Source organism: Elephas maximus, chromosome 20 (assembly GCF_024166365.1).
Source record: "Elephas maximus indicus isolate mEleMax1 chromosome 20, mEleMax1 primary haplotype, whole genome shotgun sequence".
In the NCBI taxonomy this organism is placed as follows: domain Eukaryota; kingdom Metazoa; phylum Chordata; class Mammalia; order Proboscidea; family Elephantidae; genus Elephas; species Elephas maximus.
The window spans coordinates 11,693,296-11,708,932 of record NC_064838.1 but is presented as its reverse complement, the minus strand read 5'-3'; positions in this window follow the sequence as shown (position 1 = coordinate 11,708,932).

The window sequence follows — 15,637 nt, the reverse complement described above, 5'->3', positions numbered from 1 at the left end:
TTGCTGATGGGGCATGACTAAAAATGAGAAGAAAGAGCTGCAAACATCCATTAATAATTGGAACGTGGGATATATGAAGTATGAATCTAGGAAAACTGGAAGTTGTCAAAAATGAAATGGAATCATAAACTTGGATATCTAGGCATTAGTGAGCTGAAATGGACTGGTATTGGCCATTTCGAATCAGACAATCATACGGTCTACTTTGCCGGGAATGACAAATTGAAGAGGAACGGCATTGTCAAAAAGAACATTTCAACATCTATCCTGAAGTACAATGCTGTCACTGATAGGATAATATCCCTATGCCTACAAGGAAGACCAGTGAATATGACTATTATTCAAATTTACATACCAGCCACTAATGCCAAAGATGAAGAAATTGAAGATTTTTATGAACTTCTGCATTCTGAAATTGACCGAACGCTCAATCAAGACGCATTGATGATTACTGGTGACTGGAATGTGGAAGTTGGAAATAAAGAAGAAAGATACGTAGCTGGAAGATATGGCGTTGATGATAGAAATGACGCTGGAGATCACATGATAGAATTTTGCAAGATCAAAGATTTATTCATTGCAAATACCTTTTTTCAACAACGTAAACAGTGGCTTTACACGTGGACCTCACCAGATGGAAAACACAGGAGTCAAAATAACTATATCTGTGGAAATAGATGATGGAAAAACTCAATATCATCAGTCAGAACAAGGCCGGGGCCGACTGCAGAACAGACTATCACTTGCTCATATGCAAAGTTCAAGTTGAAGCTGAAGAGAATTAAAACAAGTCCATAAGAACCAAAATACGACCTAAACTACATCCCACCTGAATTTGGAGACCATCTCATGAATAGATTTGATGCAATGAATACTAAAGACCAAAAAGCATACAATTTGTGGGATGGCATCGAAGACCTCACACATGAAGGAAGCAAAAGGTCATTAAAAAGACATGAAAGAAAGAAAACACTAAAATGGATGTGAGAAGACACTCTGAAACTTACTCTTGAATGTCGAGTAGCTAAAGCAAAAGGAAGAAATGAAGAAGTAAAAAAACTGAACAGAAGATTTCAAAGGGTGGCTTGAGAAGACAAAGTAAAGTGTTATAATGACATGTGCAAAGAGCTGGAGATAAAAAACCAAAATGGAAGAACACACTCAGCATTTCTCAAGCTGAAAGAACTGAAGAAAAAATTCAAACCTCTAGTTGCAATAGTGAAGGATTCCATGGGGAAAACATTAAATGACACAGGAAGCATCAAAAGAAGATGGAAGGAATACACAGAGTCATTATATCAGAAAGAATTGGTTGATGTTCAACCATGTCAAAAGGTAGCATATGATCAGGAACCAAGGATACTGAAGGAAGAAGTCCAAGCTGCACTGAAGGCATTGGCAAAAAACAAGGCTCGAGGAATTGAAGAAGTACCGATTGAGATGTTTCAACAAACAAACGCAGTTCTGGAAGTGCTCACCCGTCTATGTGAAGAAATTTGGGAGACAGCTATCTGGCCAACCAGCTGGAAGTGATCCATATTTGTGCCCATTCCAAAGAAAGGTGATCCAACAGAATGTGGAAATTATCGAACAATATCATTAATATCTCACCCAAGTAAAATTTTGCTGAAGATAATTAAAAAATGATTGCAGCAGTATATTGCCTGGAAACTACCAGAAATTCTAGACAGATTCAGAAGATGTGGAACAAGGGATATCATTGCTGATGTCAGATGGATCTTGGCTAAAAACAGAGAATACCAGAAAGATACTTACCTGTGTTTCATTGACTATGCAAAGGCATTCCACTGTGTGGATCATAAAAAATTATGGATAACATTGCAAAGAATGGGAATTCCAGAACACTTAATTATGCTCATGCAGAACCTGTACATAGACCAAGAGGCAGTTGTTCGAACAGAACAAGGGGATGCTGAATGGTTTAAAATCAGGAAAGGTAGCGCCAGTGTCGTGTCTTTTCACCATTCTTGTTCAATGTGTGTGCTGAGCAAATAATCCGAGAAGCTGGACTGTATGAAGAAGAATGCAGCATCAAAGGATTGGAAGAAGACTCATTAACAACCTGCCATATGCAGATGGCACAACCTTGTTTGCTAAAGCAAAGAAGACTTGAAGCACTTACTGATGAAGATAAAAGACTACACGCTTCAGTATGGGTTACACCTCAACATAAAGCACACGAAAATTCTCACAGCTGGACCAATAAGCAATATTATGATAAATGGAGAAAAGATTGAATTTGTCAGGATTTCACTTTACTTGGATCCACAATCAACGCTCATGGAAGCAGCAGTCAAGAAATCAGACGACGTATTGTGTTGGGCAAATCCGCTGTCAATGACCTCTTTTAAGTGTTGAAAAGCATAGATGTCACTTTGAGGACTAAAGTACACTTGATTCAAGCCATGGCATTCTCATTTGCCTCATATGCATGCTGAAGCTGACAATGAATAAGGAAGACCGAAGAAGAATTGATGCCTTTGAATTACTGTGTTGGCAAAGAATATTGAATATACCATGGACTGCCACAAGAATGAACAAATTCGTCTTGGAAGAAGTACAGCCAGCATCCTCCTTAGAAGTGAGGATGATGAGACTTTGTCTCACATACTTTGGACATGTTTTCAGGAGGGACCAGTCCCTAGAGAAGGACATCATGCTTGGTAAAGTAGAAGGTCAGTGAAAAAAAGGAAGACCCTCAATGAGATGGATTGACACAGTGGCTGCAACAGTGGGCTGAAACATAGCAACGATTGTGGGGATGGTGTAGCACCGGGTAGTGTTTTCGTTCTGTTGTATGTAGGGTCACTATGAGTTGAAATGGACTCAACAGTAACTAATAACAACAACAATTATTTGGCTGAAAGGTGACTTGCAGAAATAGCTTCAAATCCAAGTTCAAAGATTATCTTAGGGCGATGGTCTTGGGGGTTCCTCCAGTCTAGTAGAGAAACAGCAGGTTTGGCCTTTTTTAGAATTCGAGTTTTGTTCTACATTTTTCTCCCATTCTATCCGGGATCTTCTATTGTGTCCCTGATCAGAACGGTCAGTAATGGTAGCTGGGTACCGTCTAGTTCTAGTTTCAGGTTAGGGGAATCTGTGGTTCGTGTGGTCCATGACAACTTCTTACGGTAAATGTTATCACCCCATTTCACTGATGAGGAAATTGAGGTAGAGAGGTTAAGAAGACAGAGTCACTCACATAGTAAGCGGAAGATAAATGGTCTACCAAATGATAGTGAATCAGTAGAGAAAAGAACAATCCACTCCTCTGTGCATGAGACATAGAAGGCTTGTGGTGTTCCCTCTTTCTCCAGTCCTGTATAATTTTCCTGAGTGCCTTTCCTTGTGGGGAAAATCCATTCCCTGAGTATTCAGAAGAAGAATTCTGTGCACTGCCCCGACGGCATCCCCTCAGGGTGGAGGGAAGCGGGTAACACCCAGGCTCTTGGCCCCGTCACACCTCTCCCTCCTGGCTCAGAGCACAGACATTCTGCACATAGGCATCTCTTGTCTTGTGAAGGGCTTTCCTCCTCATCTGACACAGTAAGGCATCCCGGTCAGGGTCCGTGTGTGTACGTGTGTGGTGTGTGTATGTGAGTGTGGCGTGTTTGGTTTGTGTGTGTCAAGTGGGAACAGTGAGGGAGCCCGGTCCTGCATTCCTGAAGATTGGGAGCCGCCCACAGAAATGATGCATTTGCTTGTTCTCTGTGTGGATTCTGATGCCAAGCTTAATTAGTACTGGGATTGTTTGTCCTACACACGGTATTTTACATTTGTTCAGTGTCCTTCCTAATGGAAACCAGGGCCAGTTCAGCTACTAATTCTACACCCGCTTTTATTTTGCTGGGAACAGAAGGGGAAGAGAGTGTGTATCAGTCAGGATTCTTTGGTTGCAGGAAAAAGAAACTGAGTTTAATGTGCGTAAGCAAGAAAGGAGGTTTGTTAGAAGATCAAGTGAAAGAAGAGAGGACTTTCCAGATAAGGAAGGACAGGGACTGGGGAGGTGCCAGGGACCTTGCTGCCGAAACTTTGCCATTTGTCTCCAGGATGCCAGCATGAGTTGACTTGGCTCCAGCCATTTTCTTTCCCAGGGTGACTTTGCACCAGGTTCAGTTTCCAAGGAGAGGGAATTTGACTGTCCTTGTCTTGAGTGTAGTTTGTTTGGAAGCAGGGTCCCGTGACTGGCCTCATTACAGCTGTTGTGGAGAAGGATCAGTAAATCATTCACTACATTCTACCCCTTCACCCTTCTTTCCATGGTCACCATCCCAAAAGTACTTTACAATATAACTACCCCATGTAAATCACAGAGGTACTTCCCTGCTCCCAGTGGGTGGCAATCCAGTCTCAACCAGCTGAACATGCCCCAAAGTGATGTGATAGGTCACTGGTCTCTAAGCCCAAGAGCTCTGGGTAAGGTTCATTTCATATCTAGATACCATCTTAATATTCTATGACCTATGGGCTAAATCATAAAGTCAACCACAAAAAGTATCTATGACCTATGAAGAGAAGAATATTTTAAAAATACATATGACACAGCCAGAGAAGAGGTACAAGCAGAGGTTACAGTTACAGTTGCCATTTCTGCAACTGGCACATATGGCTTTTTGTCACCATTTCCTGCTCATGTTCCTCTAGCTTCTGGGTCCCAACTCTGCCAGGTCAAGTTCTTGGCCAACTGGAGTGACCCAAACCTTTGTTCCTGAGAGGCCTGAGCCCTTGGTGGTCCTTCATGTATAGGGTTGCTTTATTATATTCCATTAACCTTTACTGCTAGGTATGATAATAATGAGAATAGTAATATTTACTGAACATTCATGATATGCTAGACCTTCTAAGTGCTTTATATGTCTTCACTCATTTTCACAATAACCTGAGGACAAGGTACTATTAATATTCCCATTTTATTAATAAGGAAACTGAGACACAGAGGGATTAAGTAACTCTCCTAGGTTCACACAATTAGTAGAGGTTGCATTTTCACCTAGCCAGTCTTCCCTGGTTACATGTGTACATCCTGGCTACCTCTGTGTAGAGCAAGAGTATTCTACTAAAGTCAGGGTAGATCACCCCAGGCACTACGCGTTAGCCCGTCCCACCCTGTTTAGCTGGTCACCCTCATAAAGGTTCACTCTTCCTGGTAGACCACATGGTATTCTAGATCCCTTAAAAGTGCCCCACCCATTGTCATTGCTGAGCCGATTCCAACTCATAGAAACCCTGTAGCAACCCCATAGGGCTTCCTTGGCTGTAATCTTTATGGAAGCAGACTGCCACATCTTTCTTCCATGGAGCAGCTGGTGGGTTCGAACCACTGACCTTTTGGTTAGCAGTCCAGCACTTAACCACTGCGCCACCAGGGCTCCTTCTTAAAAGTGAAAGTATGTATATTTTCCCAGTCCATCTTCAATGACTGAAGGTCTAATTTCAGGAAAGTCCTGGAAGAAGCCACGGAATGCGTATGTGACATTACGGCAGGCACCTTCCTAAAGGGCACCTGGTCTTCCCCTTCAGAGAGTTTGAGGTCTGTGAATTGGCTCAGGTCTGGGAATTGTGTGATGGCCGTGACTCTCCAGCATGATAGCTTCACCTTCCAAACTCTACTGGTTAAGGAGGACATTCATGGGCTCCTGGAGATTTCTGGAGATATCCATTAATCAACCACCATGGAGATCTTTTTTTTGGCAGGTAAGAGCCCTCCCTGAGATTGAGCAGCACTCCTGCCCTGTTGCCTATTTTAGTGCAAATCTAGTGGCTAAAGCTTGCAGGTCCGAGGGCTCCTCCTGCCTGTCCAAGACCAGGGAACATATTTGAATCACAGCCTCTCTTACCAGCATTTCACGTCAGCCAGCGAAACACTTTTTCTTTATTGTGTTGAAAATATACATAACAAAACATATGCCAACTCAACAATTTCTACATGTACAATTCAGTGACATTGATTACATGCTTCAAGTTATACAACCATTCTCACCCTCCTTTTCCACACCATCCTACCATCGTTAACATAAACTCAATGCCCCCAAAGCAAAAACTCCCCCTTTCCTCCTCCCTCCCACCCCCGGTAACCAATAATACTCTTTGATTTCTATGTATTTGCCTATTTCATATAAGTGAGATTATACAGTATTTGTCCTTTTACGACTGACTTATTTCACTCAGCATGTTATATTCAAGGTTCACCCATGTTGTGGCATGCATCTGGACCTTATTTCACTTTACGGGTGAGTAATATTGCATTGTATGTATGTATCACATTTCGTTTATCCATTCATCTGTTAATGGACATTTAGGTTGTTTCCACATTTTGGTTATTGTAAAAACCACTGCAGTGAACACTGGTATACAGGTTTCTGTTTGTATTGCTGTTTTCACTTCTATGTATATATTCTGGAGCTGGGATTGCTGGGTTACATGGCAGTTCTATGTTTAAATTTTGACAGACCAATAAACTTTTTCCACAGTGGATGCACTATTTTACATTCCCACCAGCAACGGATGAGGATTCTAATTTCTCTACAACCTTGCCAATACCTATTGTTTTCCGTTTGTTTTTTAATTGTCATTCTAATGGGAGTGAAGTGGTATCTCATTGTGGTTTTGATTTGCTTCTCCCTAATGGCTGATGAAGGAGCCCTGGTGGTGCAATGGTTAAAGCACTTGGCTGCTAACCGAGAGGTTGGCAGTTAGAACTCACCAGCCGCTCCGCAGGAGAAAGATGTGCCCGTCTGCTTCCATAAAGGTTACAGCCTTGGAAACCCAGTGAGGCAGTTCTACTCTGTACTACAGGGTTGCTATGAGTCGAAATCTACTTGACGGCAGTGGGTTTGATTTTGGGTTTGGGAATGGCTAATGACTTTAAGCATCTTTTCTGTGTTTGTTGGCCATCTGAATATCCTTTTTGGTGAAGCAAAGCACTTTTTAAAGACAAGGATAAGGAGGGAGTCCCTCAGGGACATCCCAAGGGGATGGATGGGTGGGTACTCATGAATGGATCCAATTCAGCATTCAGCCCCTCACAGTCTTAGAATAAATTCCTCTATATCATGCCAAAGGTTTCTACACTTTCCATGTAGTCTCAGTGCCATCAAGTTTGCCTCCACCAGCTCAGCAAACTGATGGAAAAGGACAGCTGTACTCAAGCCAGCACATGCGCGCAGGGTGTCAATGTCGATGGAAGCCTTCTCGTCAGCACTGTCAGTCCCATCTAAAATTGCCTTCCTCCCTCTTTGGTCAAGCACCCTCAAAATTCATCCCTACAGATATTCCCCAGAGTTTTGATGACATAGTGAGTGAACCCCTGCAATTTTTCTGGGTGTCTCTCTCCTTACTCTGTTTCTGCATTTCTCCCTGTAGTCTAGGCCGCAAGAGCTGAAATTCTGTTACTGGGCAAGTAACACTGAGGGGTGAGGCATGAGAGAATTGTTCCCTTTCTCCTGCAAGGGAAGAGCACCGTTCTTAGGCAACAGTACCATAGTAGAGAGTTTTTAAAAGGACTCTATGGGACTTCCCGATCTCAAGACGTACTATACAACCACGGTAATCAAAACAAGCTGGTGCTGGTTCGATGAGAAACACTTTAACCAGTGGAATAGAATCGAGAACCCAGAAATAAATACATCTATCTATGGGTGACCGATTTCAACAAGGGTTCAAAATCCATTCAATGTAGAAGAAACAGTGTCTTGAATAAATGGGGCTAGCAAAATTGGATATTCACATGCATAAAAATGAAACAGGACACATATATCACACCATACAAAAAACTGACTTGAAATGGACCAAAGACTGAAATATTAAATCTAAAACTAAAAAATTCTTGGAATAAAGCATAGGGACAAAACTATGGGACCTAATTTTTAAATTTTTCTAAAGCAACATGTAAAAAACATTGGCATAGTGGCGCTACGAAAATATCTCATGAGGTGAGGGTGAGGTTGGCAAACAAACGTAAAAGGCTCACATTATTTGCTTAAAAATAACAGTAAACCTAGATGTATCTATATGAAGGTGCATATATATGTAAGTGCATGTATCCATATGTGTTCAAATATACAATAAAGTAGGTAGAGGGCACAAACACAGACACTTACTAAACACCTCATGGGATTTGTTTATGAGGTCTGAAGACTTAAGACCATTGTCTCGTGGGGCAACACTGGCAATTGGCATGTAAAATCTATGTTCTACATCCTAGCTTAGTGAGCAGTGTCTGGGGTCTTAAAAGTTGTGAGTGGCCACCTAAGACAGAACTGTTGGTCTCTACTAGTTCAGAGTAAAATAGAAAGAAGGTAACAAAAGACTCAGAGAAGAAACCAGTCCACAGGACTAATAATCTACACAAACCATGACCTCATTTACCCTGAGACCTAGATGGTGCCTGGCTACCACTGGTTATCACTCTGATCAGGGCCACAATAGTGGATCCTGATAGAAGGGGAACAAAATGTGGGACAGAACTCAAATTCTTAAAAAGTCCACACTTACTGGACCAGTTGAGGCTGGAGGACTCCCCAAGACTATTGTCCTAAGATACTTTTTAAACCTTGATGAAAACTATTCTGCGAGGTCACTTTCCAGCTAAATAACAGACTGGCTCATAAAACAAACAATATCACCCATGAGTACTGTGCTCCTTTAAAAAATCATCTATATGAGACCAAACAGTCAACTACTCTAAAGCAAAGATAAGAAAGCACGGGGGCAGGGAAACTAGGTTGCTGGAAACGGAACAACCAGAAAGGAAATGAGAAAGTTGACACACTGTAAAAATGTAACCGGTGTCACTGAACAAATTGGGTAGAAATTTTAAATGGGAACCTAATTTGCTAGGTAAACTTTCACTAAAAATACAATTATATATATATGTTTTTTTTTTTTTTTAAAAAGAACTCTATGGATTTGAGGGTTCTCCAGGTCCTTCAAACCTTTCCAAATGTCCCCATTCCAATGGTCAGGGGGTTATTATTTCTTTATTAGTATTTTTTTTTTCCTTCTAAAAAGGACTCTATGGATTTGAGGGTTCTCCAAGTCCTCCAAACCTTCCCAAATGTCCCCATTCCAATGGTCAGGGAGTCATTATTTCTTTATTAGTATTTTTTTTTTTTTCTTTTTAAAGAGGACTCTATGAATTTGAGGGTTCTCCAAGTCCTCCAAACCTTCCCAAATGTCCCCATTCCAGTGGTCAGGGAGTCATTATTTCTTTATTAGTGCTTTAAATTTTACATAAAAGCTCTAGTAATTTTGTGACTATAACTGCTATTTTCATTTAGCAACCTACAGAATCAATACTCAAACTTTGTTTGCAATGAAATATTAGCCTGGTCACAGACAGGCCTTGAGTTCCGCCAGGCACTCTGAGATGGACTTTTTAAGACTTAACCTTGAGGTGTATCCACATATCCAGTGTTGTCAGAAGCAACCACCCACCATGGCACCTGCATTCTGCATCTTTTTAAAATTGTCTACAACACCAACTGCAGAGGCCTCCGAAGCTTTGCCTCAGAAGGCACTGGGTTCCAGCTGGCCACTGATAAGAACTTGACTAGTTGTTTTACCACTGTCTACCACTGGCAGCTTTTTCCGTCCCAGAACATAAGCAGGGATTTAACCACTTTTTGCCCACCTCTCTCCTGATAATCGATTCCAAATATCCTACATTTCTCTGAAGGCCTGTTGCCTTCATTCTCCTGCCTAGTACAAGTTTCTGTGTCAGTTAGGGTTTTTGGTGTACAGGTAACAGGAAAGGACTGTAACCAGCTTCAGCTGCTAAGGCGAATTTACTGGGATGACATCGAGTAGTCACAATATCAAAGGAATTGCTCATATCTGGGCTTGGAAAGAGCAGGACTCAGAACAACCCTAAGTACCCATCTCAAGGACTGTGGGCTCTCTCTAGGCTGCTCCTTCTGAGGACTTGGCTCCTGCCTCCAACCATCTGTGGTCCTTTCATGTCTCTGTTGAAGATTCAGATTCCCAGGAGGATGTCTGATTGGCCCAGCTTGTGGCAGAAGTTAGGGGTAGGGCACACCAGCACCACACAGAAGGGGATTCTGAGTGACCAAAGGAATTTTAGCTGTTGAATGAGGGCTGAGCTGCACACCTGAGACCTGATTCTGGTTCCAGCTTGTCTCGGCTAGTGGTATGAGCATGAGCAAACCCTTAATCTCTCTGGGCCTCAATTTCATTAATTATCAAATAGGAACAATAGTGCTGACAGGTAAGCATCAAATGTCACTAAAGACATGAATGTGCTGGAAATTAACACAAAGACTCACTATTATAGATACCAGACACCTGCCACTTTTCCTTTCTGATCTAAATAACCACGGCTCTGTATTTTCCAACTTGAATTCTTTTGCCTTCCCTTCTGGAAACTTCAAATTTTTCTTCCTAAAGGACTCATACTGAGTACAATATTCTAGTACAGTGGTTGCCAACCCCTAACCCCTACATCCCCCAAAAACTCCTGCCCAAAGTGTTTGGGCTTGTGCTATGACAGAAACAAACACAAGTTGTTTTCCTGAGAATAACATGGATATGTGTTCAGGTACCCATGGTAATATTTATCTCTGACAGGGAGTTTTAAGGACCCAATGAACTACAGTGAAGTTGTTGGAAGCATATTTGTTGCTGCGAAGGGTAGGCTGGGGTGGAGGACTCAGGAGCAACCCGCAATGGTAGGACAGGTGTGCTGGTGAGCATCTGATTCGACTCTTCCTCCTAAATTACCTCAGGGTGCCGAGCACCTCTGCTCAGGAGAAGGGAGCTCACCAAACCGTGAAGAGATCATGGGCAAATGTTAAAGCAAATATTGTCTCTCCTTTGTGGACAGATACTACACTATCAGCCCACTTCCCATGGGGGAAAAGATGCTACTGAAGAGGTCTAGTGCTTCTGTAGTGCAATCTACCTCATACGTCACTCACTTGACGAACTGCAAAAAGGAAGCCTAGACTGAATAGGTGAACTGTTTGACAATAGGTTGTTGATTTAAAATAAAAAATCAGTTTTAGTTCTTCCAAGTGAAGTTCCTAATAGTTCACAATGAAGCACATGACTGGGTACACAGTGTTGTTGTTGTTAGGTGCCATCAAGTCGGTTCCCATTCATGGTGACACTATGTACAACAGAATGAAACACTGCCCGGTCCTGTGTCATCCTCACAATCATTGTTATGCTTGAGCCCATTGGTTCAGCCACTGTGTCAGTCCATCTCCTTGAGGGTCTTCCTCTTTTTTGGCTCACCCTCTACTTTAGCAAGCATGATGTCCTTCTCTAGGGACTGGTCCTTCCTGATAACATGATGAAGTCTCACCTTCCTCCCTTCTAAGGAGCATCTGGCTGTACTTCTTCCAAGACAGATTTGTTCGTTCTTCTGGCAGTCCATGGTATATTCACTGTTCTTCGCCAACACCATAATTCAAAGGCATCAATTCTTCTGTTGTCTTTATCTGTTATCCAACTTCTGCAAGCATATGAGGCGATTGAAAAAGCCATGGCTTGAGTCAGGTGCATCTTAGTCCTTAAAGTGACATCTTTGTTTTTAAACACTTTTAAGAGGTCTGTTGCAGCAGATTTGCCCAATGCAATAAGTCAGTTGATTTCCTGACTGCTGCTTTCGCAGGTGTTGATTGCGGGTTCAAATAAAATGAAATTCTTGACAATTTCAATATTTTCTCCATTTATCATGATGCTGCTTATTGGTCCAGTTGTGATGATTTTTGTTTTATTTGTGTTGAGGTGTAATCCATACTGAAGGCCGTAGGAACTAATAACTATATTATCAGTTAGGAATGCTTCCAGCTGTAAGTAATGAAAAGCCTGACTAAGAGTGGCAAGCCAGCGAGAGGTTTATTTCTCCATTTATAACAAGAGTAGGTGGCCGTTGATGGGGTAGCAGCTCAGGAAGGGTGGTGCCAGAGTCTCTGATTCACCTTGCTTTTCTCTCATGATTGCAAGGAGGCTGCATCACGCCTTCATTCCTTGCAGGAAGCCAGGGGCAGGGGCTTTTTAAAAAAAGTTATTGTGGTAAAAATATATATAACTAAACATTTGCCAATTCAACAGTTCCTACATGTATAATTCAGCAACACTGATTACATTCTTCGTGTTGTGTAGCTATGATTGCCATCCTTTTCCAAATCATTCCACCACCTTTAACGTAAGTCAAGGCCCCCTTCGCAAATACTTCCCCTTCCTCTCTCCCTCCCACTTCTTGGAACCACTAATAATTTTTGGCTTCTATATATTTACTTATTTCATATAAGTGAGATCATACAGTATTTGTCCTTTTATGTCTGACTTATTTCCCTCAGCATAATGTCTTCAAGGTTCATCCCTGTGGTAGCATGTATCAGGAATTCATTTCTTTATGGCTGAGTAATATATGATTGCATGCATGTACCGTATTTTGTTTATCCATTCATTTGTTGATGGAGACTTCAGTTGTTTCCACCTTCCGGCTATTGTGAAGAGTGCTGCAGTGAACGATGATGTGTGTACAGGTTTCTGTTTGCATTCCTGCTTTCACTTCTTCTGGGTATATGCCCAGGATTGGGATTGCTGCATCGTATGGTAGTTCTATGTTCAAGTTTTCAAGGAACTGATAAACTGTTTTCCACATGGTTGTGCCTTTTTACATTCCCACCAGCAATGGATGAAGGTTCCATTTCTCTACAATCTTGACAATATCTATTGTTTTCCTTTTTTTTTTTTTTTTGTCAGAGTGGGGATGAGGTAGTATCTCAGTGTGGTTTGATTTGCATTTCAGGGATAAGGGCTTTTTATCAAAAAAGAAAAAGCTTGTTTAGAAGTCCTTCTAACAACCTAGTCATACATCTGATTGGCTAGATTGGTCATGTGGCCCAGCTGCAAGGGAGGCTGGGAAGAGAGGAGCTGGCTTTTCCAGCCCCTCTGGTGGAGGTAGGCGAGGGAGGGAGCTGGGATTGGATGAGCTAATCCACAATGTCCAACACATCTTGTGAATTCTTTGCTTGTTACAAGGCAAGGCAGTGTAGAGTAGTGGTTTTCAAACTGGAGAATTGTAAACCACTAGAGAGTTGAAGTCAAGTTAATGCCTATAATCAGCATTGTTTTAAAATGAAATAGAACAAAAACATCAACGTTTATCTCGAAAGTAAGGGTAAGAATTGTTGTGTGGCACAGCTGTTTCCATTTGCGGTATACTAGACCACATAGGATCTCAGTCCAAAAGATCTGAAAGTCACTGGTGTAGGTTTCATGTGTGTGGGGGTAGGGGTTAGGTGAGGGCCTGGGGTACTTTGCCACTCTTGACACGTGACTTTGAGCAAGTTACAATAATCTTTTAAGTCTAGGTCTTCAATTGTGCTGTTGTGGTTCCCATTGAGTCAATTCCATAGTGTTTTCAAGGCTGTGAACTTTAGGAAGCATATCACCAGGCCTGTCTCCGGAGGTGGCTTTGGGTGGGTTTGAACTGCTAATCTTTCAGCCAGTAGTCATTTGTGCCACCCAGGGACACCATGTCTTCAACTGTAAAAGGGTGAAAATAATATCCCAACCTCACAGATTTCTTGAGAGAATTGAATAAGAGTATATGTAACAATGGTTTAGCACAGTTTTGGACAAAGTAATTGCTCAAATACATGTTACTTGTATACTTGTATTCTTGTTTACTGATAGCCACGTGCTGTCGGGTCCTGCTTTAATAACCTGATTAGATTTGCTTAAAATTAGCTAAATGTTCATATGTACCCATGTGATGTTAAAATCTCCCCAACAAAAAGTCTACTTTGGCATAATGCCATTGGCCTGCCCTGTGGAATGTTATTAGCCAAAAGCCTAAGAACTTGTTATTTTATTTGCAGGAGGGAGAATGTCGAGGATACAGCTCATGAGTCACCAGCATCTTCCTCCTGAGGACCCGTGGGAGAAATTTCTCTCTGGCCTCAGGCCCAGGAATGGCTGTGCTTCTCCTGGGAAACTGGCTTCTTTTCATCTTTTGGACTCTGTGAATTATAGAACTGATTCTGTCTCCCTGCTTGCTTTGGCCCAATTTGTAGCCATCCCGAGCAAAGAATAGGACTTTGTGCTATGTGTAATTATGGATGCTAACCTTACCCTGGCTTCACCTTTTTTCTACTGCTTTTTCAAAAATCCCCCACAAAAGATTTTTTCACATACTTTGGATATCTTATAATTTTTTTTTTTTATTGTACTTTAAATGAAGGTTTACAGAACAAACTAGTTTCTCATTAAATAGTGCACATATTGCTTTATGACATTGGTTAACAACCCCAAGACATGTCAGCACTCTCCCTTCTCAACCATGGGTTCCCTATTACCAGCTTTCCTGTCCTCTCCTGCCTTCTAGTCCTTACCCTAGGGATGTGTGCCCCTTTAGTCTTTTTTTGTTTAATGGGCCTGTCTACTCTTTGGCTGAAGGGGGAACTTCAGGAGTGACTTCATTACTGATATCTTAGTTTTGGAATGAGAAGGGCACCTCCTTTGGTCTTGGAGCCCCCAGCCCCCACAACTATGTAAAGTGGTACCTGAGCCTCGGCCCTCTTTGAAGGTTGGTGCCTGTTCATGAGGCTGCACTGGCTGTAGAAGGCAACCCTCCGCTGCCTGGGGAACAGCGCTACTTGATAGCCCCGTTTGGTGGGTAGTGCCCACTCCCCCTGCCCTGTGAATGTGGTTCAGGAATCCTGGGCCCAGGGCTCAGCTGTGAGGCAGGCACTCGGCTCTGCTCCCTGCTCCTGGTACCAGGATCAGCCTCCCAGTCCTCAGGGGACTGTATGGACAGGGACCCTAGAGCCGGCCCTGGATCTTGGAGGTGGTAGGGTGAATGGGAGAAAGACTTAATTTCAGCCTTCTGGTCCCTGGCCTTGACCTGCTTTGATCCCCCAACCTGAATGATCCTATACGACTGCTAGACCTTCTTTTCGGAAATGGGTCCTCTCACCCAATCCACCTTCAGGCTGATTCCACCCCCTACCCCCCCTACCCCCCATCATCCACTGTGGGCAGTCCTGGGAGGGATAAACCAGGACTGGAGTTATCACCACCCACTGCCCGCCCCCTCCAGCCTCACCTTCTTCAGGTCTGCAGGCCAGCTCCAAGGATGCACCCCTGCAAACTTACCCCCCGCAGCCCCCCCCCCCCACAAACGCACAGCAGAGGCCAAGGAAAAGCTTCAGCTGGGCTTTTCAGGATTGTTTTAAATCACTGTTTTCCAAAGAGGGGTTTAACCACAAGCAGCAGGGAGGCCAAGAACCAGTTTTCAAAAACATTCACGTTCCAGCCCCGGTATTTGCAAGCAGCAAAAGAAATCAGGCCTCCCTGTGTCCCTGAGCTGCCCCAGACGGGGTGTGTGGCTAAGCCCGGCTGAGTCAGGAAGTCTGGGCCAAGCCCGGGCCTCACCCCTGGCTCTCTGAATGGCCCTGCTCAAGGACTGTCACCCCTGAGCATTTGCAACTTCTTCATTGGCACTGCGCAGGATTCTTCGAGCAATCAAGCAAGGCAAGCCAGGAGGCGGTCGTGTGCAGGCAGGGATTCTACAGGTAAGGGCAGAGCAGGGTCACTGAGCAGGTGAAGCCCAGGAGGTCCTCCAGGACCCAGACAGGGTCTT